This window comes from Ursus americanus, chromosome 7 (assembly GCF_024610735.1).
Source record: "Ursus americanus isolate L20-20 chromosome 7, mUrsAme1.1.p, whole genome shotgun sequence".
NCBI lineage: Eukaryota > Metazoa > Chordata > Mammalia > Carnivora > Ursidae > Ursus > Ursus americanus.
In genome coordinates, this window is record NC_142133.1 from 76649872 (window position 1) to 76666761 (window position 16890).

The following is a 16890-nucleotide window of genomic DNA, read 5'->3' on the forward strand; positions in this document are numbered from 1 at the left end:
AGCTTTTAACCTTGTGTGTGTGCCCTGAAATGACTTTATTGCAAAAGGGTTTGGCTTCTAAATCTAAATAATAAATAATATTCAGCCGTAACAGAAGGGAAAGAAATATCAGCACTGCCTGTTCTCTCCAAAATTGTAGTCATAAAAATGAAAAAGTGTGATAGGGCTCACGTGAATGAGTGGCCACGGGGGACAGCCACAAGACACTAAAGCCCTGAAAAGAATCTGAGAAATAATGCGTCTGAAGTATGCAAACTATGTCAGGAGCTCCTGTTGGTGCTTTTCGGATATAAATCTTAGGAGAGCGGAGGAAAGTCAGGCTCAGAGATGTGAAGAGTGTCCCTAATGTTACGTAGTAGGCAGGTCGTAGGGCTGGAAGGGGAACCTGACCGTCTTATTTCGTAGCTTTCACTTGTTCCATTTTGCCACCTGGCTTCATTATTAAAAGCCATTTCGTATTACGGGACTGGTCCAAATGCGTGTGTCAGGAATTTAGATTAAGGAGTACAGAGACTCATAAGCTATGAAGAGTTCATGGCGTTCATTAGTGCCCAGCCTGTTCCCACTGTGGAATTCCCTTCTATTCCTTGCTTTTTCCTCTACGAACCCCATCTTTCAAAATATATTGTCTCCTGGCTTCCACTTCTTGCAATACTAGAAGTAACAGACCAACGTCCCTGCTGTGCAAAACTAGAAAAGCCAGATCAGAAAACCATCCAGTAATTACTGAGGCAAGCACTATCTGAGGAGTTGAAAGCAGGGAATGGAAGGGGTCTCCCCGGAATACCGTGATGGATTTGCTATCATCAGAGTCCTGCCTGCCCCGGCGTGCCCACTGCCGATCTCACTCTGCTGCCCATCACGGGCGTTTCAAGCCTCCCCACCCCTTCTGGCTTCACCCCATCCCCTGGCCTCCGCAGTTTCTGCGTCACAACTCTTGCCCAAAAGAGCCTCGCATGTCAGCATTCCCTGCTGTGAGTTCTCATCTGGAGAGCACGCCCGCCACACAGCTCTGTGTGGATGCTGGTCCCTCCCCTCCACCCACCCCATTACTCTCTTCTGTCCCTTCTTGGTGCAGGGACATAGTCAGGTGATGTCTCTGGTCCTGTCTTTGTCAGCTCAGGGGTCATAGCAAAATACTGCAGGCTGGGTGGCTTGAACAACAGGTGTTTATTTTCTCACCCTTCTACATTCTGGAAATCCATGGTCAAGATGCAAGCAAATTTTGTTCCTGTTGAAAGCCCTCTTCTTGGCTTACAGACCGTGGCTTCTTGCTGTGTCCTCACATGGCCATTCCTCGCCTGTGCGTGCAAAGAAAAGGTTTAGTGCCCCTTCCTCTTCTTGTAAGAACCCTAGTCCTGTTACATTAGGGCCTCACCCTCATGACCTCATCTGACCTTTCTTAACTCCTTAAAGGCCCTACCTCCCAATTCAGCCTCATTGGGCATTCAGGCCTCAACATATGAATTGGGGGGATGGCACATAATTCAGTCTCTAGAAGATACAGATAGAATAAATTCATTCCTTTAGCTTTCTTACCTCTTTCTTAATAATATTCTTCTAAACCGGTTCCAGCGTTTTTACTTTATTTGATCTGGTGACTGAATAAAAGAAGGAATAACTTCAGAGTCTCCAAATCTCACTCCACTTAAGAAATGAGGAAGAATGGGGGCACCTGGGGGACTCAGTCAGTGAAGTGTCTGCCTTCAGCTCCGGTCATGTTCCCAGGGTCCTGAGATGGAGTCCCGAGTCGTGCTCCCTGCTCAGCGGGGAGTCTGCTTCTCCCTCTCCCTCTGTTGCTCCCCCTGCTTGTGCATTCTTTCTCTCTCTCTCTCTGTCAAATAAATAAATAAAATATTTAAAAAAAAGAAATGAGGGGGAATGGTTATAGGAAAATAAAAGGATGTTGTGTCTCAGATTAATTGTTTTCTCATTTCCAGAAATTTTATTATTCAGTAATTTGCTAAAGCAGGTGTTCACCATAAGATAGCTAAACACATTCAGCTGATGTGTTTCAAACCAAAAGTGATAAAAATTGATGATAATAGTAGTATTTAATATTTATAGTTATTGAGGCCCTATCAGGGGTTAGGTACCTGTTGCCATGTCCTTTGTTTCTGTTACTTTTAATTCTCGAAACAACTCTGTAAGATAGATACTTGTTTTCCCATTTTATATCCTGTAGATAAAGAACCTTGGGGTCAGCATTGAGTGATGTGCCCTAATTCACACAGCAGATAGACAGCCGACCGTCACGATTTGAACCACGTTTGTTTGATTCCCAAACTAATAAGCTTTCCACAGAAGGGGACCTCCAGAAGCTGGTACAATAACTGTTGGGCTTTATCAAATACCAAAAATGGTTTGCAGACCTCTCTGTCAATGTCTTACAAATGCCTGTGAGGCCAGGAAACCTATCATAGGAAACTCCGGTCATATTCAGCCCCTTTATACAAATAAGGCAACTAAGGTCCAGAGAACAGGGCTGCATGACGACTTTCTTGGACCCTAGGCACTTTGGCCTTCATGGGCTTCTTATCTATAAGAAATTATTTAAAATTATTATTTTACACTGTATAGTTATCAAAACAAATATTATATATTAGAACATTTTCTTTGACCTAAAAGTTCTTTTTTCTCCTTCTGATTTTTTAAAAAGAAATCAAAACATTTTGTGGCCCCTTGAAGGCTCAGCCCTGTGCTTCCCATATTTAATGGATAATTTGGCCCTGCCAGAGAGATTAAGCAATTTTTTGATTACTTTCTAGGTTCTCTATACCTGTATGTTTTATAAAATGAGATATTATACATATTATATGTATTATATATATATATCTTAATATATGATTATGTTCTATAATTATAACATCATATACATTTATATTCTATGTAATAGGATATAGAATATAATTATTATATTGTAATATATATAATGAGATTTATCATAAGGAATTAGCTCACAAGATTCTGGAGACTGAGAAGTCCCATCATCTGCCACCTGCCAGCCGGAGGGCCAGGAGAGCTGTGCAGTTCAGAGGCCTGGGAGCAGGAAAGCCAATGGTATAGATTCGAGTCCTGAGAACCAGGAGCACTTCGGGCAGGAAAAGATTGACGTCATAGCTCAGAAGTCAGGCAGAAAGCAAGTTCAACCTTCATCTACGTTTTTGTCCTATTCAGGCCCTACGGGGACTAGATGAACCCCGCTGACCCTGGGGGCCCCAGTGCTTTACTCAGGCCACCAATTAAGTGCTAGTCTCCTGAATGAGCCTCCAGACACACGCAGAAATAATGTTTAACCAGCTGCCTGGGCATCCCACAACCTGGTCAGGTCGGCGAATGAATTACCCATCCCAGGGACTGTCACTCGTCTATGCTGTGGATACCATCCGTGCTTAACGAAGCCTGCAGGACGTATTCTTTCTATGCTTTTTTTAAAAATTTATTTTGTATTCTCTATTTGCTTCTGTTCTTTTACACATAGATTTTAAAGTGCCAGAAACAAACAGAATAATTGTTTTGCCCTGTGAATCTGAACGGCTTCATCGAACAAAGAAAGGAAAGGCTACACGGAGGAAGAAGGCGAGGCTCGGGGGAGGCAGGGACCCGCGTGGTTCGTGCGGTGTCACCGGGTCTGTGTAAATCGTCTCCACGTTCCTCTTCAATCCTTTCTCTTTAAGACGTAGTTAATTAGAACCATCTGCTAGCCACTCTTGGTTAGCTGAGGCTAATCCCTGTTTACTGTAAATGTCTAAATGTGTAAGGAAACCTAAGGGTGGAGGGTTGCTGGTAGGGAAAAAAAACACAAAATGCTTCGCAAAGAACCAAGGAAGCCTTGTAATCACGGCGTCCTCCTGGAGGTGAGACATCATGTTGCTTAATCCCGCTAATGCCAGGGGTGTTGGCGCATACGAGTGGCTGCCATATGTTCTAGAAGATTGCAGTTGTATTTCTGCTGTGGATATGTTACCGGCAAGTCCGGACGGTCCCGTCTGCAAGTCCAGAGACCCCTGTGACATAACAGGCCCCCAGACCTCCCTGCACCTGCAGAGGGAGCCGCTCTGGCCTCGTGGGGAAGACGAACCTGCCTGGGGCTGCCTGGCTGCCTTTGCGGCAGGAACCCAGTGCCCTTCTTTGTCCCCCATTCAGTGCCAGGCACACATGTCACCTCAACGTGGTATCCCACCCTTTCATTCCTTGTTGCACATGTGTGGGGTCCTTTTTCAGCAGGGAGGGGACCAAAAACAAATGTCCAGTCAAAATCCAACATGAAACAAACAGATTCCAAATCACACATGGCCTCAACTGCTTTTGCAGCTGTCTCAGTAGAATTCTTCCCCACTGACACCAATAGCTTCCTTCTGTCCCCAACCTGTTTAACATTAAATCCTCCCTTCTAGCTCAAATAACTCCACAGCCTGTGACTCCCCTGCCACCTGGCTTATCCCCACCCTCTCGTTAATCCTCCTTTCTTCTGTGGAAAAACTCAGGACGAGTTCAGTGTTTCAAAAGTTCTGTTGTTTCTCTTGGGCCCTCACGCTCACCTCCCTTGTCAATGAAAACCTCATTGTGTAAGGAACATGAAACAGCAGAGGGACATCTGACTCAGTGAAAAAAAGAACTTTGATTAGAGGCCAAGATGGGTTCACCTGCTGTTCTTTCCACTAGCTGTCTCTGTGACTTTGGGCAAAGGATTCCCTGAAGTTGTGCAGTGCACAACCTATATCACCATATACCATGTCTCTGAGTCATGGTCTCACATCCATGAAATGGGGGTGATACTACCTTTCTCATATGATTATGGAGAAGATACACCTAATGTGACAATGAATTAGTAATAGTAAGGCAAAGACGCCATTGACATCACCGCCGGTGTTGTTAGCTATGTTCACAGAAGTTGCGATTAGATAGGTAGCTTTCCTTTGAAACCTTGTTTTGTTTTGTGTTTCCTAAAGACATGAACACATCATATAGTGCAGAAACGCAAAGACATCATCAATCCGGGGCGCCTGGGTGGTGCAGTTGTTAAGTGTCTGCCTTCAGCTCAGGGCGTAATCCCAGCTTTCTGGGATTGAGCCCCACATCAGGCTCCTCTGCTAGGAGCCTGCTTCTTCCTCTCCCGCTCCACCTGCTTGTGTTCCCTCTCTCGCTGGCTGTCTCTCTCTATCAAATACATAAATAAAATCTTAAAAAAAAAAAGACATCATCAATCCAACATCCTTATTATTTGTCCTGAATTAAGTGGCTTAGTAAAGAAACTTAATGACTTTCTGAGTAACTTGGCTGGATTTTGTTGCAATTAATTGATTCACTAGGTCTAATCTTAATATCTCTATTACCTAAGGCTTGGTTCAGATGATAAGAGGCGGACTTTATTTGAATGCAAGGCAGCCGTCATACTCTCCCACTGCAGAGAGAGAAGCAGGTGGGCACGTGTAGGAGGGATCATTGTTCCCTGAACAAACTCTGCAAAACTCACTGTTTTGCAACACATTTTTAAGGTTGCAATTGACATGAAGAAATCTCAGTCCATGATGACAAACTACGAGAAGTTGTATGTGATGCGTAACTGGAACGTTGAATGTTAGATTCTGAGAAGTATGGAAATGGCCAGCCCGATGCAGCACCTTCTGGAGATCTGCTCTGTCACCAAGTACAGATTCAGGGCTCCGATATCAGAACAGGCTCAGCCTCTGAACTTCCCCATGAGCACGTTTCAAGTTGGTTGTAATTGGGACACATCAGTATGCATCTCCCTTCTTTCCTTTCCAGGAGACGTCTCCATCTGCTTTGCAAACACGAAGAGTTTAGTTTTCCTAGTGGGTTCACCCTTCATTTGTCCTGATGTGTCTCTTCGTATGGAAAACTCAGTATGGCATGTTTTGGACTTACGCTCTTCTCTCTGCCACGACGCCCCTGGGAGCAGCTTACCACGTTCCCTGCACAATGTAAAAGAGTCCAAAAAATGTTAGCTATTAGTTTTCAACATTATCAAGTGTCCTGAGAAAGCAAGGAGAAGCCACAATGCCTTTAATGACTTGGCTTCAAAAGTCGCACACTGTCACCTCCACAAAACACTGTTGGTCAGACAGCCAGCTTTGACTTGGTGTATGAGGAGAGGACACAGGGTGTGAACACTAGGAGGCGAGGATCATTGGAAACGGGCTACGACATATATCGTCACACATTTTTACATTGGCATCTAAAATATTTTTCATAAGTTCGGATAGTTGTAAATGTTATCCTTATGTATCATATATTATCCAAACATATAGTTCTGTTAATATATTTGTGGAAGTATATATGTATACACACACACACACACACACACATATATATATATGTATATATTTTTTTAAGATTTTATTTTTAAGTAATCTCTACACTCAATGTGGGGCTCAAACTCACAACCCAGAGATAAAGAGTAGCATGCTTTCCCAATTGAGCCAACTAGGCGTCCCTGTGTGTGTGTGGGGGGTCGAATATATATATATATATATATGTGTGTGTGTGTGTGTGTGTGTATACATATACACACACACATACATATATATATTTAAGATTTTACTTATTTATTTGGGAGAGAAAGAGAATGCATGGGAGGAGGAGCAGAGGGAGAGGGACAAGCAGACTCCACACTGAGTGCAGAGCCCGACAGAGAACTCGATCCCACTACCCTGAGATCATGACTTGAGCCGAAATCAAGAATCAGGCACTTAACCAACTGAGCCACCCAGGCGCCCCTGTGGAAATGTAAATATATTTTAATGAAAACCTTGGATCTGTCCATGTAGTTCACTCAATCCCTGGACGATGTCCACCATAAGACCAATGGGAAAAGAAATTTGACCTCATTTTAAAACTTCAAATAAAAATGGTCTGTCAAAACATACTTCCCAATTCTCACTCAAACAAAGAGAAAGAGAGAGATGCAGGGAGAGGGAGAGAGGAAGACGGCCATGCAGCCTTCCTGGGAGTTTGTCACGTAGACTCAGCAAGACTTTGGTGTTTCTTGTGGGCGCTCTCTGCTTTGCACTCACGGGGCGCTCCCCTCAGAGAGATGCATTTTCAAATTATGCGTTGTTTTAAGTCTGGAATATCTTTACATTTTGTGACAAGACACCACAAAGCGATTCCAAATGGGCATATCTTAGGTGCAGGAGAAAGACGATCATGGAAGGCGGGTGGGAGAGGAGACGGGATAGGCCCCAGAATCGCCTTACGCAGATGCGTTTGAGGAATTGTACATATGCAGGCTGTGGATCTGAACATTATTGGCTGAAAGCTGCCCTCGCCCTGAGAGCCAGGGAAGGGGTCAGTGGCACACGACCCCTGGTGTGAACAGCCACGCTTCCCACCCCACAGCGCAGCTCTGAGTATAGTGCAGAGACCATGTAAATGGGCTGAGTGCCCCTCAGAGAGTGCCAGGAAGGGCGTCTTTATCCTGGGATGGCGCGTTCTTCATGGCAGGAACCAAGTCTTCCTGCTGGCTCACAGCAGACCGTTAATGGGAGCCGGGTGGCCCAATGCTGCCACTCCTTCCCCTATCCTCCCACACATCCATGCAGACATCCCTGACGGATCGTGACACACTTTTCAACAGAGCTGATGTGCGGCCTCAGAATCCTTCTCAACACAACCTGGGAGGCTGTCCCAAACTATCACATTTAGCACTCTGAGATTCTCCAAGTGACTGGCACCAACCACCCCCCAATACCCACAAGCCCAGCAGAAGCCACAGGGCACACGCTGCAGGTCCCACGCTGCAGGTCCCAACTGCCCCGTTTGCCTTCCTGGGAAACCCCGCCCCCGACAAAATATTGCCATGCAACGACCCTTGACTTTAGGACTTTCTCCAGCCAGTAGAGTGGAGGGAAAGTGATCCTGTGACTGATGAGCCCTTGGAGAAACTCAGAGAAGAAAGGGAAGAAACGGGAGCACTTTCCTCTTCTGTAACAGGGAGTAGGTTGTGAAAGTGCTTGGTGTTTTTTAACCTCTGAGTTTCCCCCAGGCATCCATGGCTCTCTTGAAGGAAGGAAGCAGAGGATAGGTCTGTGGCAAACAGGATCGAGTGCAGAGGGGGAGGCCAGACAGGAGTGTCTGTTGGCGGACTCCTCTGTATCAGCTGGTTTATCAGCGGGCGAAGGGGGCTTTCTGTTTCAAGCCTGGTTTGTCCGTCTGCCTCCCCATCTCCAGCACAGAGAGAGCGTGGCCGGGATGTTGCTTCCGGAGAAGGAGTCGTCTGTATGCTGAGATGCTGGGGATCTCAAAGAGGTTCAGCAGAACCCCCGGACCCCCCACTACCAGCATGGGTTGCCAGACTCCTGAGGATCTCAACACGGCATCGTTTAATCTACTTGTTACTAAATCGGCAGCAGCAGTTTTCATTGGCTGTATGTGTCATACGCCCGCGTGCAACAGAGCAGGCAATTATTAGAAGTGAGGCAAGATTCACATTGAGAACTACAAAAAAAGACTTATTTCTCAAGTCGAGCTGTGCACACAACGTGTGTTTGCTTCGGAATGCAGATGCACTATGGCTCCGTCCTGTGTTCACTGTTCAAGGACATAAAGGGGCAATCCCTGAGTGTGAGTTTCCTCATCCATAAAGCAAGAGCTGTGAGGCCATACTGGAGTCTCTGGGATCCCTTGTCCCTCCTCCAAGTTCCGATTCTCTTATATTCTACATCGACATGAAAATTCCCAATGTAGCTTATAAATAGAATTGTTAACAAGCCTTTTTAAAGCCTTCGAGGCCAGGTTATCATGTCAGTACTGCTCAGAATTTGTCAGGAGCGCTCACATAGCCTAGAGTGGAGGAAAGAGTAGGTGTGAAATAAATAGTTGTTGAATGAATGAACACAGCCCTGGAGGTGATTAAGGCAGCACTAGACTAGAACACAGTATCTGGGCAGGATTTAGACCCTGGGCTGACTGTGAGTCATGCAAGTGGTGCTTCTTGCCAGCAATGTCCCGGTCATTAACAGAAGACAAATCCAAGCAGTGACATGATTCCTGTGACCTGGTCCTTCTAGAAATATCAGCCAGGCCATTTCCTCAAGTCACATGGTAGGCCCTGGGACTGGACTTCTTTCACATCCTTAGGAATGCGAGCTCTTGTCTTCCCAGGGACCCTCAAATACACACCCCGTTGCTAATGTCCTCTGGGGAGCGGCTATGGGAACCTCGGGCCTTACAGGAAGGAAGAAGGTTCAGGGAAGGCCATGGCCCATAGTTATTTTAAGCCTGAGTTCTCTCAGTTCAAGCAGAGGTCACACTTCTTTCTTGAAGGCAGAGGAGTCTCAAAGCTGGCATGGGTTTAATCAAAAGGATGCCAGCTTGGGATTTGGTAAAGGTAGCTTTCCCTCTATTTCTATTCCATTTATGTCCTAGAGCTTCCCTGAGCCTTGGCCTTTCAATCTTTAAAATTCATCTATTCAGAAACTAAGAAGAACCTCCTACTTGCCAGGAGCAGTTCTAGATGCCGAAGATAAGGTTATTAAAAAAAAAAGTGTCTGTTTTCATAAAACCTTTAGTGGCAGGAGATAAGCAATAATCAAATAAAAATAAAGTATGGCAGGTGATGGCTTAGGGGGAAAAATGATAAAGCAGAGTAGAAAAAAAAATCGGTAAGAGGAAGATTTGCTGTTTTATATGGGTATGGGCTGGCCAAGGAAGGTGGTGGGAACTGCAGTGCGCACTGCGCACCCCTGTCCTCCAGGAGGGACTGAACTGGGGAGATACCCAGCGGGAGGGAGCTGGGAGGATATCCAGAGGAAGTACATTCCGGGAAGGGCAAAGGCTCCCAAGGCAGGAGCAGAGCTGAGAGTTCCTCCCAGGAACAGAAAGCAAGTCATCTGGGCTGGGGGAAACAACCGGGAGAGGAGCCCCTGTGAGTCACAGCCAGGACTTGGCATTTCCTTCTGAGTGGGGTGGAAAGAAAGCCACGGGAGGCTTTGGAGAGCACTTTCAGAATGGGCTACAGGGTCGAAGCAAAGAGAACAATTAAGACAAGTGGTCGGATTCTGCATATTTGACAGGCTGTGCTCATCGACTTAATATAGAGTTTGAGAGAAAGAGCATAGTTAACTTTAACTGCAGGATTTTGGGTCTAAGCAACTGGAAAAAAAATCTGAGATTCGCTGGAACACTTGAGATTGTTAAAAAAGAAAAAAGCCGTTTTACAAACGTGGGGGAGTGCAGTTGTGGACCTATTACTTCTAAGATGGCTAGTAGAAATCCAAATGGACATGTTGAGTGCAGAGTAGGGTATCTGAGTCTGGAGACCGGGAGAGAATCCCAGGTTGGTCATGCAGTCTTTCAGAAGCAGGCTCTCTCCCCTGCACCACAGAGCACAGAAAATGATTTAAGAGGCTGTTTTCCCAGTTCTCCCAATGACTATTCATGAATACAATGCCAAATGCACAGGAAGAGATTGATTCATTATATGCGACGTATGCTTTCCAGCGGTTTCCAGCGGTGGTCCTCAAAATGTCACCCCCCACACAACAGCATTGTATCACCTGCGAACTTGATAAAAATGCTGGTTGTCAGAACCCCATCCCAGACTGACTGCATTAGAAACTAGGGGTAAGGAGCGCACCATCAAGCCCTCCAGTTGTGATGAAGCCCTGGCTTAATGCCTTGGGACGTTGGAGTGTAATTTCTTTTGGACCCTGAACGAGGGAGCCGTGAAACTCTAAAATGAGGGGATTGTAGTTCACGATATTTTGTAGACGTAAAGCCTTTCTTCTCCTGTACCTTCTATCAGGGTAAAAGACTAAGCCATTGGCTTCCATGTATCCATGTGTTTTTAATTGGCTCCTGTGTCCAAATTGTCACGCTGCCATCGCTTTGCCCAGCTGAGTAGGTGATGGTGAGGACGTGCTTACGGTGTCTGAGGTTAGCACTAGGGGAGGTGCCTCGAAACACAGTCAGAAGGATGAGAGTAGAAATAACCCAGAGACTCAAAGTTCTTTCAAGAGCTGACTTATCTCCGGAATCTGTCTGTGGGAGAGTGCTTCCTTAGAGAACTATGAAATCCAGCTATAATCCATGAGTCTTCAATATTTTAAGCTAATCTACAGATCATTTCCATTCCTAAAGGGGTAATGGGAACCATATCAGAGTGTGATGTCCATTCATTCAATGGGTAGATATGCCATGTGTTACATGCTAGATACTTTCTTTTTAATTAAAAAAAAAATGTAAAAAGAAGGGCAGAAGAGAGTTCCCTAACTGCGTGGGCACCGTTAGGTTTAGCTGGAAGGTGTTCTCAAAACTCCCTGCCTTGTTCCAGGCGCAGCTTCCCCATGTTCTAGCTGTTTGAACCTCAAGCGAGTTGCCTTCCGTGGATTTTAGTTGTCTTCATCTGTCACATGGGAATAATAATGGCGATATCTGCCTCCAAAGGGCTAGTCCTTATCACAAGGGACATGCTGTGTGTGTGCTTAAAAAATGATTGTATCGCTCCCTTGGGATAAAGAGAACAACTCTAGAGTTTATAATTGTATGAGCCACATCTGGAACAATATCTGTACTTCGTATGCGTTCAGTAAATAAGTCTCTCTATATTTACCTAATCTATACATTTCACATAAACAGAATCCTACAATACGTAGTCCTTTGTGACTAACTCCTTTCACTTACCATACTGTTTCATGGCCCATCCATATTGTAGCATGGAGCTCTATTCCAGTTCTTTTTATTTCTGAATAATATCCCATTGTAGAAATATCTACATGTTAGCATCCACTCAGCCATTGATGGGCATTTGGTTGCTTCCAATTTTTGGCTATTGCAAGTACATCACTACGGATAAAGTGAACATTCATGCACAAGTCTTAATACAGACATATGCTTTCATTTTTCTTGGGGAAACGCCTAGAAGTGAAATTGCCGATTACATGATGCTGTGTTTAACCATTTAAGGAACCACCAAACTGTTTTTCAAAATGACTGTACCATTTTACATTCCCACTAGCGATATAGAAGGGCTCCACTTCCTCCATATCCTCACTAATATTTGTAATTACCTAAATTCTTGGTATTTATGTTCAACACCCTAATTTTCAGCACATCTTTTCCAATACATACAGTTAAGGAGATAAGTTTTCCCTCTAATTGGCTGCATTGTCACATTTTCTTTTTTCATGTTGTATTCTGTGTCTGCTTAATTAAAAATATTCTTGAAAAAAAATAAAATAAATAAAAAAATAAAAATATTCTTGAAATGTCCTTATGATTTTCTTCTGACTCAGTGCTATCTAGATGTGTATTTCTTTTCTTTTTTAAAAAGATTTCATTTATTCATTTGAGAAAGAGAGAGAGACAGAGACCATGAGCAGGGGGAGGGGCAGAGGAACAAGCCTACTCCCCACTGAGCAGGGAGCCCTACACAGGGCTCAATCCCAGGACCCTGAGATCATGACCTGAGCTGAAGGCCGACATTTAACCAACTGAGCCACCCAGGTGCCCCTAGATGTATATTTCTTAATTTCCAAATTTATTGTGAAAAGGGAACGTACTTTGTGTGATTTAATATTGAATTTCATTGAGGCATATTTTACTGCCCGTTATTAACAGTTATGCTCCAAAAGAATGTCCGATAAGCAATTATTAAATATAGTGTTTGATATTGGGGCATCAGGACACATTTTTCAGTCATGTTCTTCAAACATTGTATAAATACGCTGTATAATTACTGATTTTTGCCTTCTTTTTCTGCCGGTTACAGGGATAGGAATGTTACAATCTCCCAGTGTCATGACTGGTTTGTGTATTTCATGTGAGATTATACCAGCTTCATTTCACATATTTTGAGGTGATATTTTAGGTGCGTTTTAAATTAAAAGTGACTAGATTTTTTAAAAAAACATTTTATCATTGTGAAGTGACCATGACAACTAGTAAGGTTTCTTTTTGCCTGAAAAACTTTTGAATGTAACATAAATACACTAACTTTCTTTCCAGGACTATTTACATAACATTTTTCTGTCCTTTCTGTGTACCTTTATAGATGTCAAAAACACTTGCAAAGTACATATATTCTTATACTCTTCCTCTCTTAGACAGTGTTTAATCCATTTATACTTGGACTTAAATTTAATATATTTATTGTAATTTTTAAAATTTTGTTCACTAGCCTGTTTTCTTTTTCTCTTTTCTTACCTACCCCAGGATCTTTTTAATTATTATGCTTCCCTCTATTATAACGTTTGTGTTAGTGAACAGTTTTACCAGCTGACACAATTCAAGTTAGCTTCATGTGATGTGAGTTTACTTTTAAAGGAACTATTTAAAAAGCAGTGGGAAGGATTAAGGAAAACCAAAAAGCTTGTAAGGAAGGGGCTCAGTTTCAACCCCTACCCCTAAAGGAATAAGAGAATCCACAGACAGAAAAGTCTGAGACAGAGGGTTGCCTGATGGAAGGGGAGATCCTGAGTGAGGGAAGCAGCCAGCCCACTGCAACCAGACTGCCAGGCAGTGGAGGAAATAAAAATCCCAGCCTCACACCCAACTTCACCCTCTCATTCTCCTTCCCCCTCTGCCCTCCCACTGGTTCTCCCCTTTGGTGAATCCCATCAGGAGCCAGAAGGTAAAGGGTGCCAGTCAATGCAGCCCAAACCGATCACAGCTCCCAGGCACCATGCAGGGCAAAAAGGGTCAAGAATGGACTTGGGGGGCGCCTGGGTGGCACAGCGGTTAAGCATCTGCCTTCGGCTCAGGGCGTGATCCCGGCGTTATGGGATCCAGCCCCACATCAGGCTCCTCCGCTATGAGCCTGCTTCTTCCTCTCCCACTCCCCCTGCTTGTGTTCCCTCTCTCGCTGGCCGTCTCTATCTCTGTCAAATAAATAAATAAAATGTTAAAAAAAAAAAAATGGACCTGGGGTAGCAAAGAGAAGCTATCTAAGGAGAGTTTGGCACTGTTCCCATTCTTGATTGGAAGTGCCTTTGAAGTTACAACAGGTGTACCTTCATCTAAAATTGAACAGTATCTGCTGACCTGGATAATGCAAGCTTCTTAAAACATGTCAACTACGTTTACTTCTCTTACACCTTATAAATTATTGGGGGCACCTGTGTGGCTCGGTCGGTTAAGCGTCTGACTTCAGCTCTGGTCATGATCTTAGGATCCTGGGATTAAGCCCTGCATTGGGCTCCCTGCTCAGCAGGGAGTCGGCTTCTCCCTCTCCCTTTGCCCCTCCCCCTGCTCATGCTCTTTCTCTCTTGCTCGCTCACTCTCTGTCTCAGATAAATGAATAAAATCTTTGGGAAAAAATCTTGTAAATTATTATACGTTTTGTATTTCTATCTTTCTTACCTAAGCAAGCATAGCATGAGTGTTACGTGCAATGTTCATTTAGGTTCAAAATTTTCCTTGTCCTTCCTTCTTGCCGCTCAGATCATCCATTTAGTAACAAGTTACTGGAAATAAATCCTTCAGAATTTCTATTACTGAGGAACTGATTGGGAACTTTCAAAATATTCCTTTCTCTGAAAACATTGTTTTCACCTTTATTCTTGAACTCTGTTTTCACAGGGTATAGTCCTCTCTGATGACATTTGGTTGTTGTTTGGTTTTTTTCTGTCCATATGCTTTGAGGTCAATCCATCTTTTCTCTTCCTGATTTAAGATTTTATTTTGGTTTCATGTTTGTTTTTGTGTTTCACCGCGATGTGTCTAGGTACGGATTTCTTTTTCTTTTATTTAAGACCTAGTTGGCTTCTGTCTGTGTGTTGATGCTTCTCATTGATTCTGGAAAATGCTCGATTTCTCTTCCAATAGTGGTTTTTCTCCATTCTCTCTCCTGTGGAATTCTAATCAAGCATATATTAAGCTTCCTAATCTATGTTTCTTTTCTTTCCTCCTTATATTGCATATTGTTTTATCCTTATGTTTCATGCTGTAAAACTTCTGATTTTTCAATTCATTTTTTCTTGCTATATCGAACCTGCATTTGATTTTTAAATTATGCTGATTGTATTGTTCATGTCAAGGTATCTAGTTGACTCTCTCACAAAGCTGCAATGTTACTTTTGTAGCTTCCTCTTTCCTCTTGGTATTTCCAGGCTTATCTGTTACCTTTTTAAATAATTATTGTTGCTACGGTTTCCTGTCTGATAAGTCTAATATTTGAAGTCTTTGCCGCTATTTTTCTATTGTGTACAAGATACAACACACCCACACCGTTTTGCCTTCCAAACAAGTACCTTTCATTGATTCCTAATTATCAGCAACAACGGGTAAGGGGGGACGGGGGGGAATTGGCTTCCACAAAATCTTCTGCCTACCTCTGATCCGGGGGATTTATCCAGCAAAGTAGCTCCTTGAAGGTAACCAAAAATTATACTGGCTGAATGTCAAGAAAGACAAAAGTTGGTACGAATGGATACACACACATGAGAATCAGAGACAAAAAGCCATCTTCAAGGAAATAAACACAGTGATAATCCTAAACTGAAAACTCTTTTTAGTAGCAAGTAAGAATTCTTTTTAAAGTAGGTTAACATTCACCAAGCATCCAACATGGATTAATCCTTTTGGAAACCAAATAAAGTGATTTATCATCTCTCCTAAGGTAGGGAATCTCTCCAGTGTATGAATAACAAAAGTAAGGTTCAAATGATTGAGATGATTTGCTCCCAGTTACAAAGTGGCAGATCTGAGTTTAGGACCCAGATCCAAAAGCCAAGTTTACTGTGTACTTTTCCAAAGTGAGAGCTATCAGCCCAGAAAGAGAGGTAGGATAAGGTGAAGCTAAAATTATGAATCACTTAAACCAGAATGGAGAGATTGGACAAGAAAAGTATGTTGCATAATTTAGCGATTTCCTTGTTTGGGAAACTCTTCACTCTGTTTCCAAGGACAGTGTCGTTCCTTTGCCTCTGGCTGACTGCAGCAGGCCTCGGCAAGCTCCCGTGGCCTTCCACTCTCCCCTCACATTGGGACTGGAAGAAAGCTCTAACACGAAGAAGCTCTAAGAATGTGAAGACGTAAAACATTCTGACATATTGCTCACTTGCTCCCTCCTAAAGATTCATATTTCAAAATGAACCATATAGCTTTCTGACCCTTTGAGCCACTTCATACTAAATTTTATAAACATGCAGTTTCAGAATTATAAAATACTAGGCATGATGCTTCCTATTTTATTGAAATAGAAGCAGACCCCAGGAGATTTAATCACTTACATAAGGTCACCCAGATGGTTAGCAGTATATTGGGACTCCCTCCTTTGCTTGTTTGTCTCCCTAAACATGTGTTTCTTTGTTGAGACTCATGCATATTCAGCACAAAAGCAAAACATTTCTTGCTTCTATATTTTTGAATCCTTCACTTTATTTTTGAATCTTTTGGAAATTATACAGATCTTCAGCTGACCCTCCAGGCAAAGGGAATTTCGTACCTGGGGCCAGGTGATGCCTACTGTCTGTTTCCTCTGAACGCCAGGACTCAGTCCTAAAAACAAAGTGTGTTATTCTCTGCCTTCATTTCTTCCTCTAAATCATCATGAAAACTTGGCTTCTGTTTCCTTGTTTGTAAAATGGATGTGGTATAAGTTATTTGATTTCCGAGGTTCCTTACTCTCTATGATTACATGAGTTTGATTTTCATTTCAAATAATACAGATGGGACATTATATTTTGTACCAGGCTTTGTGATAAGCAAAGATAATACAGAAACTCATTAAGTTCCTTCCTGCCCTCGAGGAACTTGAATTCAAGAGAGGAAGGCAGACCCGAAAACATAATTTTCACATAGTAAATGCAATGTAATAAAAAGATACAATTTGTTTATATTGTCTCCTTTGAGTATGCTATCTGTGATTAAAAACAAAAAACAAAAAAACTACAGACTACTCCCTTAGAAAGCTCATCGGAGGGCAGA